General features: G+C 34.4%; 1 protein-coding gene and 1 long non-coding RNA gene across 2 annotated transcripts in view; both read left to right on the top strand.

The window, feature by feature from the left end:
- The first annotated feature begins 224 nt into the window (after positions 1–224).
- LOC107727374 (uncharacterized) lies at positions 225–3913 on the top strand. Its single transcript, XR_001638346.1, has 3 exons — positions 225–302; positions 2554–2592; positions 2973–3913. It is a non-coding gene; the product is annotated as an uncharacterized LOC107727374 (long non-coding RNA).
- A 5772-nt stretch (positions 3914–9685) lies between these two features.
- Positions 9686–11334, top strand: part of LOC107727357 (cGMP-dependent protein kinase 2-like) — a 20868-nt gene continuing 19219 nt past the window's right edge. Inside the window, exon 1 of the mRNA XM_016537199.1 lies at positions 9686–9764. The gene's annotated coding sequence lies outside the window, so the exon portion shown is untranslated. The remainder of the gene's footprint in view (positions 9765–11334) is intronic.

Here is an 11334-nt window from a genome sequence, read left to right as displayed (position 1 = left end):
GTAATCTTTTCAGGCACTTCTAGTTGGAATGACCCTACAATATAGATGCCATGAAGGCATTTATCATTTATCTGTTTAAAAGTTTGGGGTCAGTATATAGTTTTGTTTCTTTTGAAAGAAATTGATACTTTTATTCAGCAAGGACACATTAAATAAAAATAAATTATAGTAAAGTAACATTTATAATGTTACCAAATATTTCTGTTTTTTTATTAATATTGAGGGGCAAGAAAGGCAACAGGGGGGCCAAAGGGGATAAGGGAGACCAAGGAGCCCCGGGATTAGATGCCCCGTGTCCCTTGGTATGTCTTTCGTTCAACGTGCAGCACTAAGGCAAAAGGAGACTTCCCGAAAGCCACGCCTCCTTATGTCTTTGTGTAATAAACACTAACAGATGCCCAGAAGAGTTCTGGTCGAAGTCTGTGAATTACAACGTATGTACAATATAGAGACTCATATGTTACTCACGCATTATATTAGAACTATTATAGATGGGGATTTGAATTCAAAATGACTAGGCACCAGAACTCTCAATGGGATGTTTGCTTTTCAGGAGTAAGACTGACAGGAATATGGTTCTGCTGAACACAGTAGGATGGAACCCCTAGTTCAGTAACTAAATGATGTGAGTTTCCAGCCCTGTGGATGCAGCAGGTCTCTTCCTGTCAGTCTCGGGTCCAGAGTGCTCTGGGCCAATCAGACGCTGGAACAGAGCGGCCAGTGTAGCTGGACAACAGGATGTTTATATGATTGATTTCATGAACAGGGTTTCCGAGGCTTTAAAGGAGAGAAAGGTGAACCGGGGCTGCCAGGCCTGGACGGGCTAGATGCCCCGTGTCCCGTGGTATGCTGCTGTCTATCCCTTTCCTTATTCCGCATGCTTCCTGCCTTCCTGAACCAGTCATGCTTTCTAACTGCATAAGGCTTCAGCATAGCCCGTTTAAGGAATGGAGAGAGAAGAGTTACAGAATAGGACGGAAAATTCTTGCATGCATCAGTATTAATATCTATAATTAACTCTAAAGGAATAGTTCACCTAAATATAAAAATTTACTCACACTTCATCCAAGGTCATCCAAGATGTAGATAAATTTGTTTTTTCAAGGGAACAGATTAGGAGGAATTTAGCATTGCATCACTTGTTGAGCGATGGATCCTGTGCAGTGAATGGGTGCCGTCAGAATGAGAGTCCAAACAGCTGATAAAAGCATCACAATAATCCATAAGTAATCCACATGACTCCAGTCCATCAATTAATGTCTTATGAAGTGAACAGCTGTTTTGTTTTTTTTACTTTAAACAATCGCTTCGGGTTAAAATACTAGTCTATAAATCTATAATAATACTTCCTCCAGTGAAAAAGTCCATCCACTGTTGTCCTCTCACATCAAAATCCACAGACATATTTGTTTAGAACTGCTTTGTAATGTTTTTTCCTTGTAAACGATGCTTGATCTGTGCATATTTCTCTCCTGATTCAGACAAGACAACTTTTTCACTGGCGAAAGCAATATTATGGATAGAGGACTCATATTGTAGTTAAAAAAATTCTTAATGATGGATTTGTTTCTTACAAACACATTTAGATTTCACTTCACAAGACATTAATTGATGGACTGGAGTGGTGTGGATTACTTGTGGATTATTTTGATGTTTTTATCAGCTGTTTGGACTCTCATTCTGATGGCACCCATTCACTGCAGAGGATCCATTGGTGAGCAAGTGATGTAATGCTACTTTTCTGCAAATCTGTTTTGATGAGACAAACTCTACTTTTTGGATGGCCAGAGGGTGAGTAAACTATTCCCTTAATTTTTAGCCATTTTAAAAATGCTTCAAACCAATTAATTGATTTCTATAATAAAATAATACAAATCTAACAGTTTGTTTTCACCGATACATAAGGTTTAACTTTCTAGATTTCTGTTGAATGTGGATAAAATATTTAGACTACTTGTAAAATAGGATTGTTGCTACTAAACTAGTTGACTTTTTTAATGTTTAACATGACTGCATGCGTTCCATTTTCATTTCACTTATCTTTGTATTCAATATTCTTACACTAACCCACGTTTTGTCTAAATAATCCTCCACTACATTTCACCACATCTGTTTCAGTCCAGTAAATTGGAGCATCCATGGGTCACCACAGATATCTGCATGAGAGAAAGTGTTTACTGGAAATGCATTGTTGCAAAAAGCAGGCATCTTGACTGACCATTGTTTTCATGGACACCATTTAAATTGTCAAGAATGAGAACACTTTGAATTGAATGAAATATCCAAGTGCATACTGTAGATGGATAGATAGAATAGTATAATTATTATAAAATTATAATTTTAGTTGCCACTATGTGTTTATGTTTGTGTGCACGGACAGTCATCTATTGATTGATTGACTGATTGACTGCAGAGGGGAAATGGAAATGTATGTTTCAAAAGTGATTATGAAAGGATTATATATACTATATGCGCACGGATACGGTTATGTCTCCCTTCTCAAGAAAATGACTAATTCTTACCGTTCTTCACCACTCCTCTTCTTTGTTTTAGGGTGATGATGGTTTGCCAGTACCAGGGTGTTGGAATAAAGTGAGTTCTATTGACTGATCATATCAACATTTTGGTTTTTAAATAATTGTGGCCATACCATCCTTACTATGATAACTCGTGCGCTGAATTTGTCATATGGAGGTATAGATTTAAAAGTGAATATATTAACAGTCATCTATCTTAAGTTTAGAATGTGTAATCATAATGTAATACAAATTGGTTAAGAAATTATTTTGAGCATTACTCAATATAGAACTAAACATTTTCAGTCTGCTAATATGATACTTTATGATCAGTTGTTTAGAATATGATTTGAGATTTACTGTCGATTCAACATTTTAAGAATAACTCTATACCTCCATTTGCTCGGAAGGTGTGTGCTTGAAAATAACTCAATCATTTTGCCTCTTGTTTTGCAGTGACATTAATTCCTGAGTGCCATGTGTGATTGTAAATAGAATATTTATTTTTGTACTTTTTTTGCCATTGATCTGTTATATCGATGGAAAATACAGCAAACCATAAAAATACTGGCAGGACTTTTGTACAGATGTTTATTTTTATTACTGGTAATGTTGTTTATGTAATGGACTTTATACTGTACCTATGCATTATGTCAAGATGTTTTTTTTTGATGGAGGAAGAAATATACTGTGGCAGCATATGCATGATATTTGTGCATTATGTTAACTGATAGGTGCCTATTAACTTATTGTATCATGGTGTTTTAATGTGTTGTGTCGGACCACGCTGCACTGATTAGTGGGGCTGGAGTTACAAATTGGCCTTGTGTGTAAGAGGAAACCCTTTGCTCTGAGATTAACATGTTCACACCACACCTAATGAGCTTACACTGTAACTGCATATGTTTACTGAACATTAAAATGACTTATTTCAAAGTCCATACTACATGCAGTAGAATTATAGTAGAACAAGTCAGTTGTTTTATATGAGTTTCAGTGCTTACATTTTGAACATTTGCACTGCATGGCTTGTTAAGTGAGTTTTCTCCATAATCACCTGCCATTTTTTGCCAAATATATTATTGCTAAAACTGAATTAGTGAATGGCTTTATGTAAAGAAAAGAATGACTTAAGTCCACACGCAGTGCTTTGCCTTGATGGGTTTCATGTAAATATGCCTAAACCTTGCCCTTTGAGCAGCTATTTTTTCTCTATGTTTATTCTTATTTCTGGCAATTTAATAGCATAGTCGATAAATGTAATTTACATACTTAGGCAATGAATTTAGTCTTAATTTATCTCGTACATATTGCTGCTCACTGTCAAGCACATATCTGTGTTTGTTAATAAGCATCAACACAACCACTCAAAAGTTTGAGGTCAGTCTTTTTTTTTTTAAGATAATAATACTTAAGCAAGGATGCATTAAACTGATCAAAAGTGTAACTTTTTAAGCAGCAAATCAGCAAATCAGAATGATTTCTGAAGGATCATGTGACCGTGATGATGCTGAAAATTTAGCTTTGATCACAGGAATAAATTACATGCTTATACAGTTATTTTAAAAATTGCAAAAATATTTAACAATATTACTGTTTTTAAGGTATTTTGACTAAATAAATGCAGCCTTAGTGAACATAGAGTAAGTGACTCCAAACTTTCGAATGGTAGTGTATGTCCCATTTTACCTCATCCATAAGTAAAAATGAAGAATCACATGACATGCCATTTACATCATAATATGTTTATTCCCAACAAAATTATCAGGGTCATAAAAAGGCCCTTAGCTAAAATAGTTTTATTTGTTTTATGTTCATTCAGTGTTGAAGTGGATTGTGTAGGATTGCTGCTGCTTACATTGACAAGCTATTCAGGTTCCATTTTGCCACTTAATATCAAGTTAAGCATGGTTTGTAATCACGTGTCTATAAACATTTTATCTGTCTGTAATACCTCATACTAACATGTGCCTTAATGCTTTTACTCTGCCAAAGTAGTTTTGAGACATGTCAACAATAATGTCGAAGCTATGCTGTCAACATGAGGAATATAAGATAATAAATGGCTGTAAAAAGCCAAAACGTTTTCAAACACGTCTTATTTATTCATATGTTCTCTCTTTGATTTGATATCCTAAGAAGATTCTCATTGTTTAACTCTCTGTTTGCATAGCTATGACATGACGTTTACACAGAGACTAAGAAAAATTAACACCCTCTGGATGTTTACACGCTGAAGTTGTGCTTGTTATTGTGATATGCATCTGACGAAAGTGTGAAAATTGCATCAGTGGGTTTCAGGATTGTGTTATGTTGTGTGAGGCCTTCTCCGTATGTCATTGCTGCAGATGTCCGCTACAAATATGTATGTTTCTTTTATTAAAAGGGTCAGAATCCGTTCCAGCTCGCCAAGAAGTAATCCTGCAGTGAGATCCACGAGCTTCTGGTTCGATTTCCTTCATAAGCAACACAAAAACTTGAAGAGATCTTGGGAGATCTTTGAGTTTGGTGGCTGTTTGAAGGGTTTAGTTTCCTGTATAAGCGTGCTGTAGTACTGAAGGGCTCCAGAGGGCGGCAGATGTGAGACTGGACTACAAAAAAGACATAATGCAAGAAGTAGCCTGTCCTTTCTCCAAGTTTTACACCTTTTGCTTTCTCTTTTATATTGTTCACTATGTGAAAGAAACATTTTAGCACATTTCGTTCCTTGTTGCTGACGATGTTAAATAATGTTTGTGATCAGAGGATCCAGCGCAGCTCGTTGAACATGCAGATGTGGTCTGAGTGTCCTTGTGTTTCCAGACAAACCAAAGAAAGACAAAATCTTTGATGATTCCTGATTCTAACTATCACTGCCTTCTGTCGAGAGTTGCAGGTAGAATGTAACCTCACACTTCACTCCTACTCTCGTTTATTAGTAGTATTTAAAGGTGCAATGTGTAATATTTACATCGATCTATTGACAGAAATGCCATATAATATACATAACTATGTTTTCAGAGGTGTATAAAGACCTTACTTAATGAACCGTTATGTTTTCATTACCGTAGATTGAGCAATTTATATCTACATCTTCTTTTATTTTCTTATAATTTTATTGGCGGTTGGCAAACCAACTGAAAGGTGCATTTACCGCCACCTACTGGACTGGAGTGTGGGTTATATCTACATACACCGCGGGTCCCCTTACATGGAAGTCGCCACCATGTTTCTACAGTAGCCCTAAACGGACAAACTGCTCTACACAGCGCGTTTCGTCACTTTGTTGTTCTTGCGAATAAAACACTGACACACTGATGAACAAGTACATTAATATTCGCAATAACATCGATTTATTAAATAATTAAGTAAATATAATTCCTTAATTTACCTTTGTAAAGAAATCTCATTGCTCTCTGCTGTCTTTACCGACAACATCTTTACCTGTGTCGGCCACCGTAGCTTCTCTAAAGGCAGGGGTGAACGGGGGACTGAGCCGTTGGTTGCAATTCGCAACCTCACCACTAGATGCCGCTAAAATTTACACACTGCGCCTTTAACATGGATGTGCATAACCGTCCTGCTTTGCATTATGCACACATGTATTACAGTACATTCATACAACATAATGTTGTGCTTGTACATAGCATAATGTTATAGTCTAACTTTAAAAAGTGAGAATAGAATAAGTTGTACAGCTGAAAACAAAGTCAACATGAAAGACTATCACCATAACTAAGTCGAAACGCTCAATGTGCCAACTAAATGTTACTTCACAAAAACAGTTTTCAAAAATTGCAACATGGGCATTTGATGGTGTTGCAACATGCATGCAACATTTCACTGCTGTAAACATAGATGCCAATGCTGACTCCATCTGTATATTTTGCCAACTCTTTGAAATGCAAATAACTTTGCAGTTTGTTGGGGTAAATCTACTCGTACAGAACGGCTGTACTTTTCAGATTGTATTGGGGCAGCTAAAGCAACTAATTTAAACCAGCAGTGACACATTGGGCGTTTAATTTATCATTGGTTCAGCACACGTTTGAACTTCAGATAAACTATTTGTTTATATGAAGTGTTTATGCCTACAACTGAGTAGAGAAAAAAATCATTTTTGACACGAAAGCTAATTTTGGTTGTTATTATTACCAGAATCACAGAATATACAGTACTGCTATGAGATGACAACACCACATCAACCATAACAGGGTTTGTGAGGGAAAATAATCTTTAATTAGCCTACTTTTAAAATTGTAACCTGGATTTTTTTGATGTGGTGTCAAATGTACCAGCAGCTATGTTTTTTTAACCTAATGCAAGCATTCCTTATATTATACTTTGACTGTTTCAGAAAAGATTGGTTGTATATAAACCCACTGTAAATGTAGAGTCTCATTAAATCTTCCATTATGTCCATTTTAATAGATTAAGGTGTTATCCAGATAACAAGATAATTAATATTTAAATTAAATGAGTTTGCATTCAACTCATTAAAGCCTCTTATTTTCTCATCAGTATAGGTTATTGTTTTCATGGTAATCTGAATTAAATACTAAAAAATGGTCATGTTAAAATGTGTTTATTTGAAACTTTGATTATTGGATTATAAATGACTGAAAATCTACTTTTATTTGTTTTGAAGACTTAAAGTTGAATGATATATGTGTTAAAAAAAATAGCATTTCGTAGTGATACACTCTTAAAAATAAAGGTTCTTCAGTGGGTTATCGGGGCACATTTTCACTGTTTAAAGGTCTTGACTATATGATATTCTGAAGATTTAGAAAGCTCTTGATTGATTTCTAGGATCTTTGAATCACAAATAATCAGTGCATCAATTGTTTTTTAAAGAATTGGCATTAGGCTGTAAGTCATGCTGATTTATGGTGTCAGGCTGTAAAGCCCTTTAACTGTTACCTTTATTTTTAAGTGTGTTGACATCTGTACATTTACAGACATGCATTATTTTATGCCAGTAGGTACAGAATAATTCATATTTGCAACAAATTTCAGATTATAATAACTGCCAAAAAGAAGAGAAATACTTTTTAGTTGTTATATTCTCAAATTGGTTGCACGTGTATCACTCATTCTGGACCCACTCACATAATGCTAAATTTACAATGCTCAAAAAACAGGATGAATCTGATCTTATGCATTATACTATATTAGCATTGGGTGATTTTTTTTTACTTTAGGGCATGTTGTAAAGTGTTTTTCATTTTATTGTACACAAGGCATCGTTTCTTTTTTCTCAGTATAATTTTGCACATTGAAGTGTGTGTGACTTTTTCCATGTTTTGAACAAGAATATAATATTTGTACTGTACATCAGGCGTTTTCTACACATTTCCCTTTTGACAAACATTGTGATCTTGTATTGTCCTTTGTACAGTGTACTCTTCAAATAACGTGTCGCTCCAATATAAATATCCTGACTAGATTCAAATCTGCGACACAGCATTTAAAGGAATACAGTAGTTCACCCAAAAATGTAAGTTTCCAAGATGTAGACGAGTTTGTTACTTCATCATAATAACAGATTTGGAGAAATGTAGCATTACATCACTTGCTCACCAATGGATCCTCTGCAGTGAATGGGTGCCGTCAGAATGAGAGTCCAAACAGCTGATAAAAACATCACAATAATCCACACGTAGGCTAATCCATTAGACTTCAGTTCATCAATTAAGATCCTGTAAAGAGAAAAGCTGCGTGTTTGTAACAAAAAAAAATACATCAAGACTTTTTTTACTTGCTTCCAGCTAAAATAATAATTTCCATAATAATCCATAATTGTTGCTATTGTGATGTTTTATCAGCTGTTTGGACTCTCATTCTGACGGCACCCATTCACTGCAGAGGATCCATTGCTGGGCAAGTGATGTAATGCTACTAAATTTCTCCAAATCTGTTCTGATCTGTCTCTTCTACGTCTTGGATGGCCTAAGAGTGAGTAAAATTTTTTTTTTTTTAGAAAACTTTCATTTTTGGGTGAACTACTCCTTTAAATATTCACCTCTCCAGATAATCTTTTGATACAGCTTTTTTCTTTTGTAAGATATCTATGTAATGTATATATATATATATATATATATGTTTGAATAGTCAGTTATTTACCATAGTATAAATTGACCTTTAATGAGGAGTACACTTTCAAAACAGCTGTCAAGTTCAGCTAGGAACATTAACCAAACTTGTCAGTTGTAGTTTTTGATGCCAGTTTATTCTTGGATCATTTGGATCTCTGCATCACTGCCTACGTGAGCACTGCTGTCTTTTAGAAGGAGTTTAGACTTTGTTCACCTGCTGCTCACAAACAAGTCAAACTCAAGTGTGTTTCATACCGAGAACAAACATATTATCAAACATTTTGTGTGATATCTTTAATACTGTTGTTGTATGTAATTGAAAATGGATAAGAGGGCATTTATTTCTGTGCTTGTACAGGAAGTGCAAATGCAAGATAAATTGCAACCACTTGCATGGTTATTATGCACCTACTTGTATACATTTACATTTAAAGTGGCAGTCTGACTAACATGTTATACGGTCTGTTTGACTAAAGGTTGACTTTAGGGTTATGTTTATCTTTTCCCTTCTTTAAAATGTTCAAAATCAAGCATTGAATAAATATGTCAAAGTTCATTCAGTTGTTGATTTAATATATGCTTCTAGAGAAACCAACATTATTATTTAAAGTTTTGTTAAGGTCTCTCTTTTTTCATAATGGAACAAACTTTTTATTTATTTCGTTTATTTATTTTTTTAGCTTTTTGTTTGTTTTTAAAAAACGACATCAAACCTGTATTAGCCAGTGAAATAAAGGGAAATGTAATAATGAAAATGCACGGACTGAACTGTTCTGTTTGACAATCAAATTGTGATTTTAAATAAATGACAAATCAGAATTTAGGCAGATGACTGCAGAGAGTCTTGACACAATACTGTTATATGGAATAGTGGATAGTCTGGAAACCATGAAAAAAGAAATCAAAATATGTTTGTGATGTATTCATAAATCAAAATATGCATCATAAATTGTGAGACGGTGTTGTTTGTTGATTTAGGTTTATCCTGTCCTGTGTAATGCTGCTCTTCCGCCGCTAGATGTCAGTAGAATGAATGGTGAGTGTGAGCGCTCAAGCTCTCATCCTGTGATTGCGCCGCTCAGAGCGATCGATCGCTCAAATGTGGAGGAGCGGGCGTCTGAATTATCCTCAAATAACCAGCAGTGGAAACTGCATTACACACTGACAGGTGGTAAGTAGCCTGCAAATCAACATTTTGCCTGTCTGCTGCGTTTAATTGCGTTTAATATCGATTTTGCAGATAATTTACGCCATTGTACGTAATTTAAGAGGCTACAGAGTTCACAATCGTAAATGGCAATCTAGTTGTTAATCAAATGTTGATGCTCGAAGTCTCGGTGAATGGGAATATTTCAGTTTCTCGGGTCAAAGAGTTATTTATCTGCTATTCATAGTCAATGATGTTACTGGTCTTTTTTCACGTTTCTATTGTCAGATGTGTTTTAACTATCTTTACTAAAAACTGTAGCTATACTTTCCCTGGACAATAATAGTGTAAACATATTGTATTATTATTATTGTTATTAATAATAATTAATAGTTCCACAAAATTCAGTAGTCTGAACTGTCTTGTGTGATAAGGTCTTAAAATGTGTTTATTGGCCATGTGTGTGTGTCTATATATATATATACAGTAAAACAAAAAAATATTATTATTATTATTTTTATTTTTTTTTACTAGTGGGTGCAGGACACTATAGTTCATTTATGTAAGTAAGGACAGCAAAATAAAGTAAACTGTGACATATTATACCCAAAAATTCTTCCAATAAAATGGATAAAAATTTGCTATACAAACACTTTGACCTGACCATGTTTTGCTTAAGTGTTTTTTTTTTTATTGCTAATGCAACCTTTTTACACCACAGACTGAACAAAATTAAGCACTGCTTGGTAATTGGTTGACCTAAATTGGTATTGTCTAATTGTGTACTTAAATTTAACAGCTGACAGCTATTCAACCTAATTCATTACATACCTTTCTATCGAAGTTATCTGACATTACCAAGATTAATTTGTTAGTTCTTGTCATATTTTATTACCATTTTATAAACTATAATAATGTGAGAAATGTTGAAGGTGTCTGAATACATTTTGGTTTGACTGTATATATATACATTTCTAAATAATATTTTTAAAGGAAACGTATTTATAATTTTGAATGATTTTAAATTGTTATGTAGTAATGTTTCTTTTTACAAATACATTTTATACAATTTTAATTAGAAGCATGATTAAAACAATTTTTGAAAATAGCATACAGTGCCGCTTGAAAGTTTGTGAACCCTTTAGAATTTTCTATATTTCTGCAAAACATAATCAGATTTTCACACAAGTCCTGGAAATAGACAAAGATAACCCAATCAAACAAATGAGACAAAAATATTTTCTTTTTCATTTATTTATTGAGAAAAAATTATCCAGTGTTACATATCTGTGCGGTGCAAAAGTTTGTGAATCTCTAGGATCAGCAGTTAATTTGAAGGTGAAATTAAGAGTCCATCTGTTCAGAGGTGTTTTCATTCAGTGAAATGACTATCAGGTGTCATTGCCTGCCCTGTTTTATTTAAAGAACAGGGATCTATCAAAGTCTGATCATGTTTGTGGAAGTGAATCATGGCATGAACAAAGGCGATCTCTGAAGACCTCAGAAAAAGAGTTGTTGTTGCTCATCAGGTTGGAAAAGGTTACAAAACCATCTCTAAAGAGTTTGGACTCCACAAATCCACAGTCAGACAGAT

This window comes from Sinocyclocheilus rhinocerous, unplaced genomic scaffold (assembly GCF_001515625.1).
Source record: "Sinocyclocheilus rhinocerous isolate Xijiao unplaced genomic scaffold, SAMN03320098_v1.1 scaffold756, whole genome shotgun sequence".
In the NCBI taxonomy this organism is placed as follows: Eukaryota; Metazoa; Chordata; class Actinopteri; order Cypriniformes; family Cyprinidae; genus Sinocyclocheilus; species Sinocyclocheilus rhinocerous.
Note: the sequence above shows the minus strand (reverse complement) of the source record. Positions and strands in the feature narration are given on the sequence as shown.